This window comes from Panicum virgatum, chromosome 4K (assembly GCF_016808335.1).
Source record: "Panicum virgatum strain AP13 chromosome 4K, P.virgatum_v5, whole genome shotgun sequence".
Classification (NCBI taxonomy): Eukaryota; Viridiplantae; Streptophyta; class Magnoliopsida; order Poales; family Poaceae; genus Panicum; species Panicum virgatum.
The window spans coordinates 42,891,042-42,914,842 of NC_053139.1; the positions used below are offsets into that span (position 1 = coordinate 42,891,042).

Here is a 23,801-nt window from a genome sequence, read left to right on the forward strand (position 1 = left end):
TCCCCTAACTAACACTGACCTAGTGTTAATTCCAGGCAAGCCCCGGAGTATGTCCTATCTATTTTAAATTTTTGCAACTTATTATTTCTATCTACTTGCGCATTTAAGTTTAAAGGAGTTGCTTGGAACCTTAGCTGCATGATTCCTAGGTACCTATGCTTGAACACTAGTATGTGTAGGTCGCTAGATGTCTAGGCTAATGGTTCGGTAGAAGTCGAGTGATTTCCTGTCACTCGCGAGAATTATAGGAGTAGAATGTTTACTACATGTTGCAACTATAAGGCTCATGGGCGGGGTTGTGGTACTTGTGATACCCCGTCTGTTTAGTGAAAATGGATAAGGCCGCAGTGTGTGGTAGTGGTAGTTAAGCTTTTGAACGTACTAACTACATGCCGAGAAATATGGTAATCGGTAAGCTTAAGTACTGGATTGCACCGAGGCCGGAATATACCTTCCCACCGTCTTTGAACGTTGTTCTCATGCGGCCATATGCGGGTGCAAGAAGGCGCACGCCGGGCGTGGATTCTTGTAGTCGAGGGCAGTGGGCCTGTTCCGTGAAGCGGGAATTGAAGGGAAAAGTCACGTGGGCGAAGCGAGATGTCGATCCCCATGCGTGTGCGTTAGGTCTGCCTGCCCAGGTTAACAAATTCAATTCGAATCGTCTGCTTCTCATGGTTTGGGACTGCTTAACCCTTTTGCCACATGATGTCAATCCCCATGATGAATTTGGCTGGTTGGATGATGAAAGATAATTGTTTTCCACCATGTATGCTATTGGATAGATGCTCACCTAGAATGGTTAATTGAACTAGAATTTGGAAGTTAAAACCTGAAATTAAGGATCTACTCTTTACTGCTTTTCGACAAAACAAACCCCTCAAGCCAAAATCCTTGCAAGTCTAGATAATGGGCTAAGTATACCCTTAGTCGGGTAAGTCTTGCTGAGTATTAGTATACTCAGTTTTGCTTGTGCCTTTGTTTTTCAGGTGGTACATCTGAGGATCTGGTTGACGTCATGTACAGGTTTCATCACGACGTCTGGTTTCGTCGCTAGACTATCGTTTGTTTTTCGTCAAACTTGAACTCTATTGTACGTTTATAAATTCAAACTTGGTTTGTAATAATAATTCAGTTTCATACTCTGTACTGTAAAATCCGTGGAATATTGCATTCTCTGGACTGCTTTGTCGATCCTGTTTCAAGTGGTTTAATCGGGATTTTACCCGACAGCACTGCCGGATTACTCCGTTTTATGTGCGTATTAACCCTGGTTGCCGTTTCGGTAATGGTTAGTGCACTTAAGCCGGATTAATTTAGGCGGGACTGCCACACGAGACCCTCAACCTCACCACCAACGGTCACCCTGTTCGCTTCATCTTCGCTGTATTCAGCCAACAGTATTTCTCTCTCACACAAAACCAGCATCAGCCAGCCAGCGATACTTTTCTCGCACAAAAAATCAACACTAGCCACCAGCACCTGCCAGCCGAACACAGTGGGCATCTCCGGGAGCATCCCGGCGAGCCTCGGCCGGCTCCGGCGCCTCTCGTACCTCAGCCAAATGACCAAATGGGCCAAAGTGGTGCTACAACTGGGCCAAATGTGGTTAGTCCTAGTGGCCCACTAAGAAAGTGGGCCTTTTCTCGCAACGACCAAGTGACCAACACAACAGCTCATTTCTCCTGCTCCCTCCGTGTCTCCGTGACTGGCTGCATCTCCCATCATCCCATGTGATCCCGAGCACAAAATCCCCATCCTCTAATGAGTGAGCGCTCGGTCAGCGACAGTAAGCCGCCTTAAAACAGGAAAGAAATTTAGATCAGCGTGCAATAATTGCGAGCAAAAACATTCCAAGCTATTGAACCTCCATCAGATGGGGCACTCCTGCTTTGCAGTTTCAGATACTGGTCTCAACTGTTAGATGATTAAGTGTACTACATGATAATGCCAAACACCGTGTCACTGCCATAAACAAGCTTACCTATTGTTTTTTAACACTCAGTAGACGCCACTAGCCACTGCTTTGAAGCTTCTGAACAAAAATTCAGCCCAAACAAGACAAAAATAAAGTGTTACAATCGACCGCTATGTTTTGGACTCTCAGTCAAGTGCCGGATTGCGACGTGTCCCGGCGACCTGGCGTGGTACTAGCTGTGCAGCGAAGCCGACAGCGCCGGCGCCGCCCACCTGCCGGAATCCAAGCGGACGATCGTGCTCGCCCCTCTATAAAAAGTGGCGCAGCTTGACAAGCTTGGAAGCTGCAACTGCAAGTGCAAGCTACTACCTACAGAAAACTGCTACGGGAGCTGGAGTGGGGTTCATGGCGTTGGCGCTGCTGCTGCTCTTGCAACTGGCCGCACTGGCGGCGGCGGCAGGTACCGACCGGGACGCGCTGCTGGCGTTCAAAGCCGGCGTGTCGGACCCGTCCGGCAAGCTCCGGTCGTGGAACGACACGGTGCACTTCTGCCGGTGGCCGGGCGTGAGCTGCACCGCGGGGCGCGTCACATCGCTGGACGTGTCCGCGCACGGCCTCACTGGGAGGCTCTCCCCGGCCGTCGGCGACATGGAGCACCTCAGGGTCTTCAACCTCACCGACAACGGCGTCTCCGGCAGCATCCCGGCGAGCCTCGGCCGGCTCCGGCGCCTCACGTACCTCAGCCTCTGCGACAACGCGTTCACTGGCGAGATACCCGGCGCGCTCCGCAACTGCACCGCCCTCGCCGTCGCCTTCCTCAACAACAACCACCTCACCGGCGGCGTCCCGGGGTGGCTCGGCGCGCTGCAGAACCTCACCGTCCTCGGGCTCTGTAACAATCCAAAAATTAGAGATTTAATAAAAATCAAATCTTACACGTGGCCCCCACATGTCAGTCTCTCCCTCCCCTCTCCCATACTTCTTCCTGTGCTGCACGTCGCAGTAATGGCGGTCTCCCGAAGCTCCCCGCCGTGCGTGTCGTCGTGGAGCCTGATCCCGGTTTCCCGGCCGTCGGTGACGCCGCCAAGTCGCCCACGACGTCTCCCGAGCTCGCCACCTGCCTTCACTCTCGTTCACGCTCCCGTTCCTCTCTTTCTCCTCCCTGCGTTCGCCATGAACGGCTCTTGAAGCTCCTCGCATTCGTCGGACCGATTCGCGAGCTCCGCTCCACGAATTCCAAATCCACTTCACCCAAAGCTCCTCCACCTCTCTAGCGACCTTCCCAACCCCTTCAATCCTAGCCACGACCCCTGCTTCATCGGAAATCGGAGGTTTCCCGGCCGCCAGCCATTAAAGCCGCTCGGAGCTCTGGTCGCCGTCGAACTCCCTCATCCGACCATCGTTTTCGTCGCTTGACGGCTCAAATCGACCCTAGGTGAGCCACTGGTGCTCATGCTCTCCACGTTCCTCCGCGTTCGCGAGGTTTCCACGCGCGTTCCACGCCATGCCGCCGCCGGCCGCCGTGCTTGCCGCCGCCGTACGCCGCGGACCACGCTGCGCGCCGCCCCACGCCACCCGTGCGCGCGCACCGGAGTCGCCTAGCCGCGCTAGTGCTCACCCCGCGCAGCTCCGCCGCCGCCTGGCTCCGCCGCCGCCGGCACAAGCGCGCCGCCGCTTCCCCTGTTTCGCGCCGCCGTTAGGGCACCGCAGCCGCTGGCCACCCCGCCGCTCTGGGTCGCGCACGCGGGCCCCACGGCGCTGCTGTAGCCGCGCCGCCGCGCGGGCCGCCGCCGGCCAGCCGCCGCCGCGGGCCGCTCGGCCTGGAGCCTGCGCGCCGCCGCCCGCCACGGCGCGTGCGCTGCCGGGTGGGGAAGAAACCCCTCCCACTGACCAGTGGGGCCCGCTGGTCAGTGGGGTAGGGGGGGGGATTTTATTTATTTTGTGTTTAATTCGACTGTGAATTGTAAATTCCGTATAAATTCAAGGAAAAATGCGAAAAATATGAAATAAATTTTGTTGGATTTGTTAGAGTAATATCTATAGAGGAAAAATATCCACAGTGGCAAAATGACATTTTTACCCCTGCAAGAATTTAGATTGTGTTTAGTCATGCTTAATTAGTTTCTATAGATTTGTTAATCTAAAAATTATGAAATTTTTGAAGTAGCTTACTTTAAACATGAGTGATCCACCATAAAATTTTCATACACATAGGACCTATTTTAGTATATGAATATAATATGTAACCCAAACTTAATTATGTGTATAGGTATAATAATATTTATTTTACATGTAGATTTTTATGCAAATTATAAGAGGCAAATAATAATGTCTTTGTTAGTCATATTTCGTTTTATAATAAATCATGCTCTAATTGATAATTTAGCTTTTAATTGTTCCTAGCACTTAGGGTTAAAGTTATTTATCACTATATTTGTATCCTTTTATGTAAATTGTTAATTTGTTAATGTTTATCTTCTAATGGCAAATTCATGATTGCTTTTACTCATTGTCTCATATGCATGCATATAGAATCCGCGACCGAGGAAGTCGTATACGAGGTGATCGCGGAGCCGCAGGAGCAGACGGAGCCAGCCCCGCAGGCGTTTCGTGACGACCCGGCCCAAGGCCCAGTGGACACTAGCTCTGAGCAGCAGCCCACAGGCAAGCCCCGGTGCATGTCCTAGTATTTTAAAATTATGACATCCATATATGTTACTATTACTTATGCATTACGTTTTAGGAGTTGATTTGAAACCTAGTTGCATGATCCGTAGTTCCTTGAGTTGTACTAGTATGTATAGGGCGATAGTAACGCTATGCTTAATAAGTATCGATAGAAGTCGGGTGACTGCTTGTCACTCGCGAGATATAGGATGTTTAGAAGACGAGTAATTTCCAGTTACTCGCGAGATATAAAGTTATATGTATAGTTATGTTACAGTATCTGAGTTATTGAAAGTGATATGGAATTGTGAGACCGGGCGGAGAGTGATGATGTTTAGGTATGGCAGCAGGACAGGGTTCCTGGTTGTCTTAGCTCCGCCTGTGTCGATCAAGGACCGGTCGTTGTGGCAGTGCTGATCGGGGATTGAATTGTACTAACCGCATGCCGGGAGTAGGAGGTAGTCGAAACCGGTAAGCCGAGTACTGCCTTGTTTCGAAAGTACAGAACTTCATCACCACCCCTTAGGGCGAGTCGGGTAGTCGCGGAGAATTGGGATGCATATGTTTACTTTTGGTGGTCTCTCGTTGAGCCCGGCTGACTATATGTAGGTGGGGCGGTTCTGTAGTTCGGGGCGGGGAGGGGAATGGTTGGTTTGTATTGTCCGACGGGGCAAATACGTGCCGTGTTGGTTAGGTCCACCTTGCAAGGTTAAATCGGATCGATTCGCCGTGTCTCGCGGTTATGAGGGCCTTGATCTCTTTGTCGCCACGTAGAAATGTATTAGAAATATTAGTGATACATGATGGAATTATTTCGAATTGTTATTGTAATGCTCCAACATGATTGTTTTAGTTAGGCCAACATTAGATGAGAGTCTTTCTACATAGAATATGAGGCTAAAACATTGAAAGTAAGGATTTAATTATAGATGCTTTTTCTGCAAAACAACTATGAGCCAGAAAGCCGTACATGTCTAGATATAGGGGCTATGTATACCCCTGGTCGGGTAAGCCTTGCTGAGTATTAGAATACTCAGGGTTTGTTGCCACCATTATTATTTCAGGACCCCAAGACGTAGACTTCTGCCCGTGTTGTGCTAAATTTATACAGCTGGGCGCGGATGGTTGGGAGGTGGCCGGATCAGATGCTTAGTCATTGCTAGTTTCCAAATCACACACCCGTGGGCTGAGTGTGTGATTCGATACGGCACTTTGTGTAATATAGACGTCAGGTTTCTATATTGGTCTTGTTTTAAAATAAAGTTGCTCTTGTATATTACATATGTAATTAAACCAGGTCTGTAGAACTTAGTGTACTCCACTCAGTATTGTAATCGTATTTATATGTACTCGTCATATTTGTACTGCCTGCGCTCACCTTCGCGTGGGACTACTGGTGTTTGTTTCGATCGGAATGTCGGTTTCGAAAGGACTGTCAAATTAAACCGTTAAGCCAAATGTGCCTGATGTGTTCAAATGATGGCCATTTAGCTTAATTTGAGTTTTAATTTGGCGGTTCTGTCACAGCTGGTATCAGAGCCGAAATACACCAGGGGTGGTACGGATGTGACTATTTTCTAGACTTTCAAAATTAAAAACGAATTTCTGGGGTATGAGGAAAGTCGTTTCAGTCGCGCTTTACGATGAAATCCGTATTAAGCACTATATAGTATTTGGTTATTTATAAATTGGTGGCAATATTTATATTCACTGACTTCCAGCACATTTCTTTCGGTTAAACCTTAATTTCTTGCACAACCCTTACTTAATATTGTAACGACGCACCTACGCTGAGGTAAGCAAGGTGAGCATTCTTGGTAGTCCTTAGAATAGCCCACGTGTTTCATACGTGCGCGGGTCCCGTATGATGAGCATACGAGGAGGTGATAAGGCTCCATTCAAATGAGCCTGTCGCTATCTGCCGCCTGATATGGAGTGCGGACTTCCCACCGTGTGATTGCAATCACGGCCATCTCGTAAGGCAATGTTACGAGATGTAAATCTGTCATGCGATTGGTTATGACCGTGTACCTTGGGACACGTTTACCCTTGGGTGTCCCGTAAGGCGATTTGTACGGGAAGTGAATACGTTGCCTCGGTAACGTATGCAACGCTGTCCATGCAGTGTTAAACGCATGGGCGCCATCTCTATAGTGGATGGTGATGTATGTGTGAATATGTGGGCAACTGCATATGCGTTACCCATGTGGCGTAGGACACATGGGGGCCGTTCGTGTGTGCTGGCACGAAGGGTCCAGTCGTGGATATATGCATATATCTGTATATCATGTGCTTTCTGCAGGTACACTAACAAACGAACGCGTAAGTTAAGGCGTGTAGAAATCGATTATATAATTGAGAGCGTATGTTGCCACCGAAAGCTCACGTATATTGCCCTATTATTGTCGGCAAATTTTGTTGGAAGGGCGACGTAGGACGATCATGCATAATACCATTCATTGCATTATAATAGTGGGTTAGCGAGTGATTTGGGTTGTGAACTTTTGTTGGAAGTTTGAAATTAAAAGAGTTTTGTTTTTCCAGAGTGTTGTAAGTATTTACCGTTTTATAAGTTATGAGTTTGTATTTTCTTTTGGGAATGTTCCTTACCGCTGTCGGCGTTTTTCGCAGATGGCAGCCTTGTCGGACTTCCACTTTGACGAGGACGGGTGGGTGCGTTCCACTTGTCTTCACCGTGAGGGCCTTCCCGTGTTGCTGTGGGAGGTGCTCCAGGAGTTTGGCCACACCGAGCCTCCCCAGTACTACGGTCGCGTGTCTTCCGAGGGGGCCATCTCTGGTTGGGAGGCTCGCCTGCGAGTTCCGGCACGCCTCGGTCTCTTTCCGTCAGACCCTTGGGAGGTGCACACTGAGGGTGCTGAGATTTTGAGCGTCTGGGATCGTGCAGCTGCGATGGCTATTACCCAGTTTTGTGAGCAGGAGCCCATTTTTGCGAGTTACTCTGCTTCGACGGTTGGTTTTCCTGTCAGAGTGACTTCTGAGTACTCGAGGCAGCGGTTCTCTCTTCTGTTGGACTCTACTCTTCCAGGCCACGTCCCAGCTTTGGCCAGGATCGCCCGCTACGCTGCCGGAATGTTGGGGGTGTGCGACCAGTTTAGGAGTGAGAACACCCTCTACCGGCAGGGACTCCGGACAGCCCACGCTACAGCACAGGAGCAGACTCAGCAGATCTTAGGACAGAGCCAGCAGCTCGCAGAGCAGAGTCAGCAGGTAGTGGGGTTGGCACAGCAGTTCTGGGAGCAGGAGCAGAGGATAGTTGAGCAGGCTCAGCAGATTTTGGAGCAGTCACAGCAGCTAGAGGAGCAGTCACAGCAGCTAGCGGAGCAGACAGAGCAGCTAGCGGAGCAGGCTCAGCAGATTGAGGAGTTGACTGAGCAGGTGGACGACCAGGAGGCTCTAGCTGACCACTTGCAGGACGCGCTTCAGGTTGCACTAGGGAACGTGCACCAGTTGCAGCTTCAGCAGCAGCAGGCCGCAGCCCCACCTGAGCCACCACCTCAGGTGTCAGGTGTTGAGTCAGGAGTTGGGCCTCAGGAGATGTCTGATGCAGCGAGTTCCGTCGGTCAGAACGACGTTCCACCTCAGGCAGGGTCCACAGCCATCTTAGTGAACGAGCAGAACGTGGGACGCCTGCAGGAGGAGCTACGCGCGCGTGGGATCGAGGTTGAGCGTGTCTTTGAGTACCAGCCGCCGCGTTGAGTAGTTGGACTTTGGATGTAGTTAGGGTTGACATAGTATTGTAGTTTGGTAAATGTATGAGAGACAACTAGATCTTGTAGTATGATAGAATAACTCTGATGTAAGATAGGACGATGGTTTGTATATGTTTGGACTGAGTTTGTAGGTGTGTAATCCCATTGTAAAATATCATTTTAGCGTTCGACTTATGGTAATTCCGAAGTTTAGTATGTAAAAATTCGTGAAGACAGTCCATGCGGTAAACGCGCGTTATACAAAAGTTGTAGAGTATTCCGATAACCACTCACTTGCAAAAGTTATGAATTTTTGGACGTATAGTTTGGGAGATACTGTCAAATTTATACCGCGAAGATTTGTGATATTGAGATTTTGTTGGGGCCTATTTTGTATTCACTAGTTGATGCAAAAATGGTTTTACCTCCCTCATGCATGATCCAGTTATTCTTATTTCCATTTTGGGCCATAAAAGTGGCGATACAATTGTTGAGTTATTTAATCGGTGTTCTAAATTCAGCATTTTTCATGAATTGAATATTAGTTGCTATCATGATTATTGAATTTAATCAAGGTATTGGGACTAATCAATTCATGATTAATTGCAGAATGCCGAACACCGATAATGACTCCTCTGCGCCCAATAGTGCTAATGCGCTGCCACCGCCTCCCAATTTGGTTGAGGCAATCGCGGCCATGTTGACTGGGCGCGATGAACAGACGGAACTGCTCCGTCAGCTCGTTCATCAGGGTGCTGCACCGCGGCATGGAAATCATAATCATCACCAGCCGCCTGTCCCTGGGTATCAGGAGTTCTTGGGCACTCAGCCACCGCTTTTCCATAAGGCGGATGAGCCACTGGAAGCTGACAGTTGGCTCCGGACCATTGAGTCCAAGTTCACTCTATATCAGTATGATGACAATGACAAGGCATCATTTGCAGCTCAGCAGCTCAGAGGTCCTGCACGTACGTGGTGGGATAATCACGTAGCTATGTTCCCTGCTGGCACTCGGTTTTCTTGGGATGAGTTCAAGGAAGCTTTCAGGGCACATCATATCCCTGCAGGGGTGATTCGCAGGAAGCTCAATGAGTTTTTGGCTCTGAAACAGGGCAATAATACTGTGACGCAATACGCACAAGCCTTCAACACCTTGTCTCAATATGCTGGATATCATGTGGAAACAGATGAAAAGAAACAAGCATGTTTCAGGCAGGGGCTTAGCAGCAAGCTCCAGGAGCGCTTGATCATGTTCAAATTCAACACTTTTAGTGAGCTGGTCAATGGGGCTATCACTCAAGAGGACGCCCGTATAGCTCACCAAGCAGAGAAAAAGAGGAAGGCACCGGTGGGTGGATCTTCTAGTCAAGCAAACCAGAGGTTTCGTATAATTCAGACCGGACCCCCTCGTGCACCTTATCAGCATCGGCCGGTGTACCGACCAGTACAGTATCAGGCCACATATCGGCCTCCACAACAGCAGTCGGGTTATCGGCCAACACAGTACCAGTCGGGATATAGACCACATCAGTACCCACAGCCTCAAGGGGTAGCCAGATCTCCGGTGCCTCAGCAGAATGTGCAGAAGACGTGGGTGCAGCCGCAGGGTGTACGCCCTAATTTTCCTCCCTGTTACAACTGTGGTCAAGTTGGTCATTTTGCACGTGAATGCCCTATGCCACCTAAACAAGTTCAGGGTTCTAATCAGCACAATCAGAAGCCGAAAGTGGCTCATTTCAAGCCAGGACGCGTGCATTATACCACGCTAGAGGATGTTCCTGAGGGAGCTCAAGTGATGGCGGGTATGTTTTCAGTTCATAATCACCCTGTTACCATATTATTTGATTCGGGTGCATCACACACATTTATTAGTAAAGAGTGTGCTATGAGACTTGGGTTGGAGATAGAAAGCATGGCGATATCATACAATATTCATTCACCCGGAGGGCCATTAATAACGAATCAAACTGCTAAACAAGTACCTTTGCAGCTCCAAGAAAAAGTTTTTACCACTCATTTGATCTTGTTACCAGCTCAGAGAGTGGATATTATACTTGGCATGAATTGGATGAAATTACACGGAGTTCTATTGGACACTCTTTCGCAAACTGTGCACATCAATTCTACCACCCATGGTTCTATGGCCTTGCATCTCATGAACCATGCGTCTTTAACTCATACGGTGAATCAGGTTAAGGCCAAAAGTCTGGTTGAAATACCAGTGGTGTGTGAATACCCGGATGTTTTTCCGGATGACTTACCAGGCATGCCACCTGACCGTAAGATAGAGTTTGCCATTGAATTGCAACCGGGAACGGCACCAATTGCTAGAAGACCTTATCGTATGCCACCCAATGAGTTAGCAGAACTAAAGAAGCAATTGCAGGAGTTGCTTGATAAGGGTTATATCCGTCCTAGCACTTCACCTTGGGGCTGTCCAGCGCTCTTTGTTAAAAAGAAAGATCAAAGCCTCAGGTTGTGCGTGGACTATCGGCCTTTGAATGCTGTCACTATCAAAAACAAATATCCACTTCCCCGAATTGATATTTTGTTTGATCAGTTAGTCGGGGCCAAAGTATTCTCCAAAATTGATCTTCGATCGGGCTATCATCAAATAAAAATTAGGCTCGAAGATATCCCAAAGACAGCTTTCTCCACACGATATGGGCTTTATGAATATCTCGTTATGTCATTTGGATTGACGAATGCCCCAGCTCATTTCATGTATCTCATGAACTCGGTGTTTATGCCCGAGTTAGATAAGTTTGTCGTGGTTTTCATTGACGACATTCTTATATATTCCAAGAATGAAGAAGAACATGCTGAGCATCTTCGCATTGTTCTCCAGCGTCTTCGGGAACACGAGTTGTATGCCAAATTCACTAAGTGTGAGTTCTGGCTGAAGAAGGTTCCATTCCTGGGTCATGTTATATCAGAAGATGGAATTTCTGTTGACCCTAGTAAAATCCAAGATGTTTTGAATTGGGAAGCACCTACATCTGTTTCGGAAATTCGGAGTTTTCTTGGGCTAGCAGGATATTACCGGCGGTTTGTTCCGGATTTTTCAAAAATTGCTAAGCCCATGACTGAGTTGCTCAAGAAAGGGGTGAAATTTAATTGGAACGATAAATGTGATCAGGCTTTTCTGACCTTGAGGAAACTATTGACATCTGCCCCTGTTTTAGCCCAACCTGATATTACTCGACCCTTTGATGTATATTGTGATGCATCAGGTACGGGTTTAGGTTGTGTCCTCATGCAAGACCGTCGAGTAATTGCTTATGCTTCACGAGCACTCCGGCGACATGAGGAAAATTATGCCACTCATGATTTAGAACTAGCAGCAGTGGTTCATGCTTTGAAGATCTGGCGTCATTACCTTCTGGGCAATCCTGTTCATATATATACGGACCATAAAAGTCTCAAGTATATCTTCACCCAGAATGAGCTAAATCTACGCCAAAGGCGATGGTTGGAATTGATTAAGGATTATGATTTGGAGATTCATTATCACCCGGGTAAGGCCAATGTGGTAGCAGATGCTTTAAGCCGCAAGGCTCAGTGCAACTGCCTGTCTATTGTGCCTTTTAATGAAACCCTTTGTTATGAACTGGAAAAATTAAACTTGGGGATCATCACGCAAGGCAGTCTTGATAATTTAGTCCTTTCACCTACTCTTCGAGATCGGATTATTTCTGCTCAAAAACATAATGTCGGGATGGAAAGGATTCGCCAAAGACTTGCGGAAAATGATCCGGGGGTGAAGTGTTTTCATTTAGATGAGGCTGGAATTCTATGGTTCAAGGATCGTTTGGTGGTACCTAAAGATTTAGAACTCCGAAAACAAATCTTTGATGAAGCTCATCTCTCTAGGTATTCTATCCACCCGGGCAGCAATAAAATGTATCAAGATTTGAAGCAACGATTCTGGTGGACAAGAATGAAGCGGGAGATTGCTAAATATGTGTCTGAATGTGACACCTGTAGAAGGGTCAAAGCGAGCCATTTAAAAGCCGCAGGTCCTCTTCAGCCTTTGAGTATTCCATCCTGGAAATGGGAGGACATCAGTATGGATTTCATAGTCGGCTTACCCAAAACTTCCAAGGGGTATGACTCGATATGGGTTATTGTGGATCGCCTCACCAAGTCGGCCCATTTTCTACCGGTAAAGACCACACATACAGCGAAGCAATACGCTCAGCTGTATATGGACCGTATTGTGAGTCTTCATGGGATTCCAAAGACAATTATTTCGGACCGGGGCACTCAGTTCATTGCTCGGTTCTGGGAGCACTTTCACGCCGCTCTGGGCACTCAACTGATCCGTAGTTCGGCCTATCATCCTCAGACAGATGGTCAGACAGAGAGAATTAACCAGATTCTGGAGGATATGCTTAGAGCATGTGCACTCACCTACAGTCAGAAGTGGGATGAATCTCTACCCTTAGCTGAGTTCGCTTATAATAATAGCTATCAAGAGAGCATCAGGATGGCTCCTTTTGAGGCGTTATATGGGCGAAGGTGTAGAACTCCATTGAATTGGTCAGAAACCGGTGAGAGAAATGTATTCGGCCCTGATATGGTTAGTGAGGCGGAAGAACAAGTCCGGGTTATACAGGAGAACTTAAAAATAGCCCAATCCCGGCAGAAAAGCTATGCGGACAAGAAACGTCAAGCGATCTCGTTCCAAGCGGGAGATCATGTCTATTTACGGGTATCTCCAATGAGAGGAGTCCAACGGTTCGGTGTGAAGGGAAAGCTCGCCCCTCGCTATGTTGGGCCTTTTCCTATCATTGAGCGATGTGGGCCAGTAGCATATCGCCTGGAACTTCCTGCCCAATTATCCGCAGTTCATAATATATTCCATGTCTCCCAGCTCAGGAAATGCCTCCGTGTTCCAGACAAGATAATGGACATAGAAAAGTTACAAGTGGAGCCCGATCTTGTCTATCCAGAGCATCCAGTGAAAATTGTTGATCACAAGACTCGGGTCACTCGAAATCAAACCAGCAATTTCTATAAGGTACAATGGAGTAATCACTCAGAGCGAGAAGCTACCTGGGAAACGGAGGAATTTGTTCAATCCAAATGTCCTGAGTTGCTCCAATTATATCAAGGTATATGATTTTCCGACTTCCTTTCAATTCGGCACTTTTCTCCTAAATCTCGGGACGAGATTTCTTTTAGGGGGAAGGATTGTAACAATCCAAAAATTAGAGATTTAATAAAAATCAAATCTTACACGTGGCCCCCACATGTCAGTCTCTCCCTCCCCTCTCCCATACTTCTTCCTGTGCTGCACGTCGCAGTAATGGCGGTCTCCCGAAGCTCCCCGCCGTGCGTGTCGTCGTGGAGCCTGATCCCGGTTTCCCGGCCGTCGGTGACGCCGCCAAGTCGCCCACGACGTCTCCCGAGCTCGCCACCTGCCTTCACTCTCGTTCACGCTCCCGTTCCTCTCTTTCTCCTCCCTGCGTTCGCCATGAACGGCTCTTGAAGCTCCTCGCATTCGTCGGACCGATTCGCGAGCTCCGCTCCACGAATTCCAAATCCACTTCACCCAAAGCTCCTCCACCTCTCTAGCGACCTTCCCAACCCCTTCAATCCTAGCCACGACCCCTGCTTCATCGGAAATCGGAGGTTTCCCGGCCGCCAGCCATTAAAGCCACTCGGAGCTCTGGTCGCCGTCGAACTCCCTCATCCGACCATCGTTTTCGTCGCTTGACGGCTCAAATCGACCCTAGGTGAGCCACTGGTGCTCATGCTCTCCACGTTCCTCCGCGTTCGCGAGGTTTCCACGCGCGTTCCACGCCATGCCGCCGCCGGCCGCCGTGCTTGCCGCCGCCGTACGCCGCGGACCACGCTGCGCGCCGCCCCACGCCACCCGTGCGCGCGCACCGGAGTCGCCTAGCCGCGCTAGTGCTCACCCCGCGCAGCTCCGCCGCCGCCTGGCTCCGCCGCCGCCGGCACAAGCGCGCCGCCGCTTCCCCTGTTTCGCGCCGCCGTTAGGGCACCGCAGCCGCTGGCCACCCCGCCGCTCTGGGTCGCGCACGCGGGCCCCACGGCGCTGCTGTAGCCGCGCCGCCGCGCGGGCCGCCGCCGGCCAGCCGCCGCCGCGGGCCGCTCGGCCTGGAGCCTGCGCGCCGCCGCCCGCCACGGCGCGTGCGCTGCCGGGTGGGGAAGAAACCCCTCCCACTGACCAGTGGGGCCCGCTGGTCAGTGGGGTAGGGGGGGGGGGATTTTATTTATTTTGTGTTTAATTCGACTGTGAATTGTAAATTCCGTATAAATTCAAGGAAAAATGCGAAAAATATGAAATAAATTTTGTTGGATTTGTTAGAGTAATATCTATAGAGGAAAAATATCCACAGTGGCAAAATGACATTTTTACCCCTGCAAGAATTTAGATTGTGTTTAGTCATGCTTAATTAGTTTCTATAGATTTGTTAATCTAAAAATTATGAAATTTTTGAAGTAGCTTACTTTAAACATGAGTGATCCACCATAAAATTTTCATACACATAGGACCTATTTTAGTATATGAATATAATATGTAACCCAAACTTAATTATGTGTATAGGTATAATAATATTTATTTTACATGTAGATTTTTATGCAAATTATAAGAGGCAAATAATAATGTCTTTGTTAGTCATATTTCGTTTTATAATAAATCATGCTCTAATTGATAATTTAGCTTTTAATTGTTCCTAGCACTTAGGGTTAAAGTTATTTATCACTATATTTGTATCCTTTTATGTAAATTGTTAATTTGTTAATGTTTATCTTCTAATGGCAAATTCATGATTGCTTTTACTCATTGTCTCATATGCATGCATATAGAATCCGCGACCGAGGAAGTCGTATACGAGGTGATCGCGGAGCCGCAGGAGCAGACGGAGCCAGCCCCGCAGGCGTTTCGTGACGACCCGGCCCAAGGCCCAGTGGACACTAGCTCTGAGCAGCAGCCCACAGGCAAGCCCCGGTGCATGTCCTAGTATTTTAAAATTATGACATCCATATATGTTACTATTACTTATGCATTACGTTTTAGGAGTTGATTTGAAACCTAGTTGCATGATCCGTAGTTCCTTGAGTTGTACTAGTATGTATAGGGCGATAGTAACGCTATGCTTAATAAGTATCGATAGAAGTCGGGTGACTGCTTGTCACTCGCGAGATATAGGATGTTTAGAAGACGAGTAATTTCCAGTTACTCGCGAGATATAAAGTTATATGTATAGTTATGTTACAGTATCTGAGTTATTGAAAGTGATATGGAATTGTGAGACCGGGCGGAGAGTGATGATGTTTAGGTATGGCAGCAGGACAGGGTTCCTGGTTGTCTTAGCTCCGCCTGTGTCGATCAAGGACCGGTCGTTGTGGCAGTGCTGATCGGGGATTGAATTGTACTAACCGCATGCCGGGAGTAGGAGGTAGTCGAAACCGGTAAGCCGAGTACTGCCTTGTTTCGAAAGTACAGAACTTCATCACCACCCCTTAGGGCGAGTCGGGTAGTCGCGGAGAATTGGGATGCATATGTTTACTTTTGGTGGTCTCTCGTTGAGCCCGGCTGACTATATGTAGGTGGGGCGGTTCTGTAGTTCGGGGCGGGGAGGGGAATGGTTGGTTTGTATTGTCCGACGGGGCAAATACGTGCCGTGTTGGTTAGGTCCACCTTGCAAGGTTAAATCGGATCGATTCGCCGTGTCTCGCGGTTATGAGGGCCTTGATCTCTTTGTCGCCACGTAGAAATGTATTAGAAATATTAGTGATACATGATGGAATTATTTCGAATTGTTATTGTAATGCTCCAACATGATTGTTTTAGTTAGGCCAACATTAGATGAGAGTCTTTCTACATAGAATATGAGGCTAAAACATTGAAAGTAAGGATTTAATTATAGATGCTTTTTCTGCAAAACAACTATGAGCCAGAAAGCCGTACATGTCTAGATATAGGGGCTATGTATACCCCTGGTCGGGTAAGCCTTGCTGAGTATTAGAATACTCAGGGTTTGTTGCCACCATTATTATTTCAGGACCCCAAGACGTAGACTTCTGCCCGTGTTGTGCTAAATTTATACAGCTGGGCGCGGATGGTTGGGAGGTGGCCGGATCAGATGCTTAGTCATTGCTAGTTTCCAAATCACACACCCGTGGGCTGAGTGTGTGATTCGATACGGCACTTTGTGTAATATAGACGTCAGGTTTCTATATTGGTCTTGTTTTAAAATAAAGTTGCTCTTGTATATTACATATGTAATTAAACCAGGTCTGTAGAACTTAGTGTACTCCACTCAGTATTGTAATCGTATTTATATGTACTCGTCATATTTGTACTGCCTGCGCTCACCTTCGCGTGGGACTACTGGTGTTTGTTTCGATCGGAATGTCGGTTTCGAAAGGACTGTCAAATTAAACCGTTAAGCCAAATGTGCCTGATGTGTTCAAATGATGGCCATTTAGCTTAATTTGAGTTTTAATTTGGCGGTTCTGTCACAGGCTCAGCCACAACTCGCTCTCCGGCCGCATCCCGCCGTCGCTCGGCAACCTCACGAGGATCCGGAAGCTCCAGCTCGACGAGAACCTCCTCGAGGGCGGCATCCCCGACGGCCTCGCGCGCCTGCCCGACCTCCGGTTCTTCAACGTCTACCAGAACCGCCTCACCGGGGAGATCCCGCCGGGCTTCTTCAACATGTCGTCGCTGCAACGCTTCTCCCTCGCCAACAACATGTTCCGCGGGGAGCTCCCCGCCGGCGCGGGCGCGCGCTGGCCGGATCTTGAGCTCCTCTTCCTCGGCGGGAACAACCTGAGCGGGCCGATCCCGGCGTCGCTCGCCATGGCGTCCAACCTGCAGGCCATCAGCCTCGCCAACAACAGCTTCACCGGTCGCATGCCACCGGAGATCGGCAGCCTCTGCGTGGAGTCGCTCGAGCTCTCCAACAACAAGCTCACGGCCAGCGACGCCGGCGGCTGGGAGTTCCTCGAGGGCTTAGCCAACTGCAGCGCCCTGGTCGAGATCTACCTCGACGGCAACAAGTTCGGCGGCGCGATGCCAGGCTCCATCTCCCGCCTCTCGCCGCAGCTCCAGACGCTGAACCTCGCCGGCAACAGCATATCCGGCGTAATGCCGTCAGGCATCGGGAATCTCTTCGGCCTGCAGAAGTTGGATGTCCACTCCAACCTCCTCGCCGGCGAGATCCCGGAAGGCATTGGGAAGCTGAAGAATCTCCTAGAATTGAGGTTGCAGCAGAACAGGCTAACCGGGCCGGTGCCATCCGCCATTGGCAACCTCTCGCAGCTTCTAAGCCTGGACCTGAGCAGCGACTTTCTGAACGGATCGATCCCTTCCAGCGTCGGCGGCCTCCAGCAGCTTACACTGATCGACCTCTCCGGCAACAAGCTCACCGGCCACATCCCCAAAGAACTCTTCAGCCTGCGATCGTTGTCATTCGCGATGGACCTGTCGGATAACCAGCTCGATGGCCGCCTCCCTCACGAAGTCGGCCAGCTCGGGCAGCTTGCGATCATGGCACTGTCCGGAAACCGCTTCTCCGGCGAGGTGCCGGCCGAGCTCGGGAGCTGCCAGAGCCTGGAGTTTCTGAACTTGGACAGCAATCTCTTCACCGGAAGCATCCCGTCGTCGCTGAGCAGGTTGAAGGGGCTCAGGAGGCTGAACCTGCACAGGCAACAGATTGGCAGGAAGCATCCCGCCGCAGCTCAGCCAGATGCCAGGGCTCCAGGAGCTGTACCTGTCACGGAACGACCTGTCCGGCGGGATTGGAGAACGTGAGCTCGCTGGTCGAGCTCGACGTGTCTTACAACCACCTCGAGGGCCAGGTCCCTAAGCTCGGCGTGTTCGCGAGCACGGCCGGGTTCAAGATGGCCGGCAACTGGGCGCTCTGCGGCGGCGCCGCGCGGCAACGTTTGCCGCCTTGCCGGCCGGCCAAGACGACCACCCGGCCCGGTCACCTGCTTCTCAGGATCGCGCTGCCCATCGTTGGGTTGGCTCTCTGCTGCCTCGCCGTGCTGTTTGTTCTACTCCGGTGCCGCCGGAGGAGGTCGAGGATTGCAGACACCACAGCTCGGAGCATGATCAACGGCAACAATTACCCAAGAGTCTCTTACTCCGAGCTGGCAAAAGCAACTGTAGACTTCTCCAATGGCAACCTCATCGGCGCCGGGAAGTACGGATCCGTCTACCGAGGGACCCTGTCACTGAAGGCGAAGGGGAGCTCTGAGCTCCAGGATGTGCCCGTGGCAGTGAAGGTGTTCCATCTCCAGCAAGTCGGCGCTCCCAAGACCTTCCTGTCGGAATGCGAGGCTCTGCGGAGGGTCAAGCACCGCAACCTGATCAACATCATCACCTGCTGCTCCAGCATCGACGCTAAGGGTAACGACTTCAGGGCTCTAGTGTTCGATTTCATGCCCAACTCCAGCCTAGACAGGTGGCTGCACCCGGGTTTGGTTGGCACCACGGGAGGGCGTGCCCTAAGCGTAGTCCAGAGGTTCAACATCGCCGTGGACATTGCCGACGCTCTGAACTATCTCCACAGCAGCTGCGAACCGCCGATCGTCCACTGCGATCTCAAGCCAAGCAACGTTCTCCTCGGTGACGACTTGACGGCCTGCATCGGCGACTTTGGCCTCGCCAAGCTTCTTCTCGATCCAGGAAGCCATGGCTCTGAAGATCCTAAAAGCACTATCGGCATCAGAGGTACAATTGGCTATGTCGCCCCAGGTAGTACTCCACCATTGTCACCATTGCATTTGCGTGCCAGTTTCACCTGTCTAACCTGTCTAACTAGTAGTACTCTTCTCTTGCACTGTTCAGAATACGGCATATCAGGGGAGGTTTCCACCTGTAGTGATGTATACAGCTTTGGGATTACGCTTCTTGAGATTTTTGTCGGGAAGGCGCCGACCGACGAAGCTTTCAAAGATGGCCTGACGCTGCCGGAGTTTGTCAGCGAGGCGTTCCCGGATAAGATGGAGCAGATTCTTGATCCGGCTCTGCTGCTGGACGAGGCATTGTTCGGTGGGGTTGCGCCATCTTCAGAGGAAAGCGAGCTGCGTGAAACGGCGTATGATTGCCTATTTTCTGCCGTAAGAGTCGGGCTCAGCTGCTGTAGGCTGGCGCCGTGCCAAAGAATGGCCATGAGGGATGCAGCTGCGGAGTTGTGCTCGATCAGAGATGCCTGCGTCCGTGCCTATGGACAGTGAGATTCAGAGAGTCCAAGCTCAGGCCGCCCTGTTTAACAAAAGGGCTACTTGTCAGAATTGCATGTTTTGAGTTTCTTTTTTTGTTGAATAAATATGTTTTGAGTTTCAATCACGTATTCATACTTCAATAGTTTCATAGTACGGATGGACAAGAATGTATCCTGCACTTTTCTGAAGTTACCTTAACTACATATAGCGAGATGGGCGTGTGTATTGGTAATTTGGTATGGGTTCAGAGCTCAAAATCAGCCCTGTTTAGTTCCAAAAAAATTCCTACAGTATCCGTCACATCGAATCTTCGGACACACGCATGGAGCATTAAATGTAGTTGAAAAAATAACTAATTACACAGTCTAACTGATTACCACGAGATGAATCTTTTAAGCCTAATTAATTCATGATTGGCCATTATTCGTCAAGTAACAACGAAATGTGCTACAGTACCAAAACTCAAACTTTTCACCAACTAAACACACCCTTTCTCACCCTTCGAGCGCATTTGCGTCAGCCATTAGGACATTTTTTTAAAATGTCTGGTAGAACAGGATGTTACTCCCTCCATTTCAAATTATTAATCATTTTGAATTTTTTACACGCATAAATTTTGCAATGCACGTAGACCTAACGTGTATTTAAATACATAGCAAAGACTATGTATCTATAAATGCCAAAATGACTAATAATTTGGTTCGGAAAGAGTACTAACCTTGCTACTTCTGCGCTTCCCTTTTTACAACCGTGGAAAAATGACCGTTTATTTGTAGGTAGTTAAAAGTGCGAAACTGCAAATGCCGTTTTTCTTCCAGCTGCCAAGCATTGCAAAAAGCATAAGACGCTTCATGCGGTGAAATTGGCCATCGATGCCACACGAGCGCGTCACCACCACGTCGGTGCCACGGTGATCCGGGGTTGCGTCGCGTAGATGGCCGGCGCAGCCTGGGAGACTAGAGGATTAAAGCACTGCTGGCTGGTTGGCTGACAAGCCAGCAGAACAGAGTTGATATGAAATGCTGGATGCTGATTCGGAACTTTCCTCCATTTTGCTTTTGATATGAATTGCTGGGTGTTAATGCTTGTATGTTGTGGTTGTGTCATGTAGTTCATTCTGATCTCTTCAATTTCTTTAACTGTTTCTCTTGATTTGTTGCCTGAAAGGCGTTGTTGATTCATGGAAAATTATTTTTCAGATTTGTTTCTGACTAAGTTCTGAAACAAAGTAGATGTTTTTTGAAAATTAGGCAAAGTAGATGTGATCCCTGCTAATTTACTCCAAAACAGTTCAGTCACTGCCACTACATTTCCTCAAGAAGCTGGATGCTCCTTTGTCTCATTTGATCATCTCGGTAATCTTAATTAGCGGTCAAAGTCCGTTCTAGAACTTCTAGACTAAAAACCAAACAAGGCCATTAGCAGGATGATTGAATGCAACTGGTAACTACTCCGATTGCATAATGTGTCATATCGTTGTCCAAATCTGACTGCAGGGAGGGATGGTTGTTGCTTGCCGCTTTGGTTTTTCTGCTCGTCTCGCGGGCGCTGGACGCTTGTACGCGCACCATCAGTCAACAAGTGCGCGAGTCCAAACGCAGTCAGTGCAATGGTTAGTCAGCAAGTAACTTTTGTTTCGTTCCCTAATAGTCCTTGTGTGCACTGTGCAGTGGACCAGTGGTTAGTCAGCGGCGCTCTGCAGTCTGCACGGCAACATGTGTGAAATCCCCATCGAAGAGGCAAAGCCAAAGGGTACTTTGGTCATTCGTACATGGGTCAGGGTCATAAAAGTCTCAGTCAAGTGGACAGTGGTCATGGGCTTATGACTCCTATGTGGCTTGGAAGGTTATGCGAAGGTGCTTGGTGCTTTGGCATTCGAGCACCTATCTTTCCTAACAAGTTCACGGAACTTGCGACTTTGATCAAGCTATTTATACTTTTCATTGGGAGTGTGGCAAAAGATTCTAATGCTTTACTCTCACAAAGTGAAGGAATATTTATTTGTAAAAAAGACATTGATAGCGGTCTCTTAACTTTAATTAGCAAAACATTTAGAATTTTTTCAAGTTCAATTTTGAATTTGAGGTTATGAACCACGTATTTCTAAATAAACCACGGCATCTGGGTTGGGAAGGGTACGCGCCTTTTATTTTTCGATCCGCGATGCACATCTTCGATCTATCAGGCCCAGGCGCGTTCAATTAAGGCATTGTCCTCTTCGGTTCAGCAGTCAGCACTCTCAAGCACAAGCCTTTGCCCTTTGGCGATATAAAAGCCCCGGCACAGCTCTGCTCCGTCGCTCTCTGTTCGCTTCGCTTCAGGCTTCAGTTGCTGCTCTCGGCTCACCGGACCCTTCTCCTTAGCCTGCAAGGAAAGACCTTTGACCGCCGGCGTCTTCCGTTCTTGGTCTCTCCTCCGTAAGCTGCCGTGTCCTTCGTGCTAATCTCCGGTCGAAAAGCAAAAGCTCCGAGGGAATCTAACCTCCACCAATTTTGGGGTTTTGATGGGCAGGCGATCAGGTTCAGGTTCAGGCTGCTCGCGAGCAATGGGGCGTGGGAGGGTGGAGATGAAGAGGATCGAGAACCGGGTGAGCCGGCAGGTGACCTTCTCCAAGCGCCGCAAGGGCCTGCTCAAGAAGGCCCACGAGCTCGCCGTGCTCTGCGACGCGGACGTCGGCGTCGTCGTCTTCTCCGAGCGCGGCAAGCTGTTCGAGTACACCAGCCCGCCGGCCAGGTCTGGTTGATTCATTCTCCGGCCTTTCTTCTTCTTGCACTTTTTCCTCAATCTTGCTGCCATTTCCACGCCGTTGTGGTTCATCACGTTGGGATCGCTACATGCTTGGATTGGTGGTGATCAGAAATTCTGAATGAGAAAACCGGGGAGGGGGATGAACTAAAGGTTCGATTTGGTGAACAGAAATTCAGAATGATCAGAAATTCAGCATGATTCAAGTTGCACATCATTAACACTCGACAATTTATCATACACACGCTTGGGTAACTTTTGTTTCACTCTACTAACCAAGTTTGAATTCATCTCTTAAGCTTGACCGATCTGATTCGGCGGTACGAGGCCGTCACAAACACGCAACTCCTCCAGGACACACACTGCACTGATCATCAGGTGCGGTGCCCAAATGCAGCTTCAGTATCTTCAGACTGTTGGTGTGCCATCTCTCCTCTTGTATGTTCAGTATCTTCGGTATGCAGCAGCAAATGATCGAAGAGATCAGCACGCTGCGGCGCGAGTACGAGCAGCTGCAGTCCAGAGTGATGGCGTGCCCGGGAGAAGACCTGTCGTCTCTGACCTCGGTGGATGAACTCGACGAGCTCGAGCAGCAGCTCGAGTCGGCCCTCACCAAAGTCCGCGCAAGAAAGGTACTGTCATTTCCCAGCAATCCGAGTAAACACTGCATCTCTGCTGCATGTTGAGGCTCTGAATTTTTAACCGCGCTTGTCGTTAATTTCTGGCAGGACGAACTGCTAACCAGCCTGACCGAAGAACTGCAGCTCAAGGTAACTGTAAGTTGTAACCGTCACGCATGAACAGTAGTATGTAGACGTATGTGATCTATCGTTGTTTGGTCACCTGGTAGCCGCAATGAATTGCTGAAGTGTCTGTGCGCCTGTCCTCGGCGACGTCGTTCTCTCGCCTCAGATCAACGGGTACGGGCGCCATGGCGCAGCTGCTGTGGGCGTGGAGACGGCGGAGGAGATCGCGGAGCCGCTGCCGCCGCCGCCGTCGTTCGCGTACCTCCTGAACGTGAAGGAGAAGTCGGCGGCGAGCACGATGCTGCGGCTGTGGCCGCAGGCGGACGACGACGACGGTGACGTTGGCGGCGGCGGCGGCGGCGGCAGCTCCAGTCCACCACGCCGCGGTCTGCAGCTGTGGTAACAAAAAGTCAAAAAAACGCGTACGTACGTCAGAAGTCACCTGATTTTACTGCTACTACTGTTCATCTTTCTTTCTTTTTCTCCCTTTACCCTCTTGGTTAATGGTTATTGCGATGTGCTGATCAGTTGCATGGTAATTTCTTCTTCGCAGATCGAGGGTAGACCGGTAAACTGCTGGTTGGCCGGCCGGACGTGTCGATCAGCTGGACTGGACATAATAGATTTATTACCACTAATTTTACTGAAGAAGTAGTAGGCCTAAAACGAAGAAATTAGGGAGAGAAAAGATCTCGATGAAGTAGTACTAGTAGATCATCTAATGTTCATGTGGCCATAGTTTTGTGATGCCTTGGTCACATCTAATGGCGGTTGCATGCCTTCAAGCAGTTCATGCAACCAAATTAG

The 23,801-nt window shown here is 49.4% G+C and overlaps 2 pseudogenes; both read left to right on the forward strand.

The window, feature by feature from the left end:
• The first annotated feature begins 1,569 nt into the window (after positions 1 to 1,569).
• On the forward strand, positions 1,570 to 19,551 carry LOC120702255 (annotated as a pseudogene).
• Positions 19,552 to 22,020: 2,469 nt separating this feature from the next.
• LOC120705235 lies at positions 22,021 to 23,410 on the forward strand (annotated as a pseudogene).
• The last annotated feature ends 391 nt before the right edge of the window (positions 23,411 to 23,801 follow it).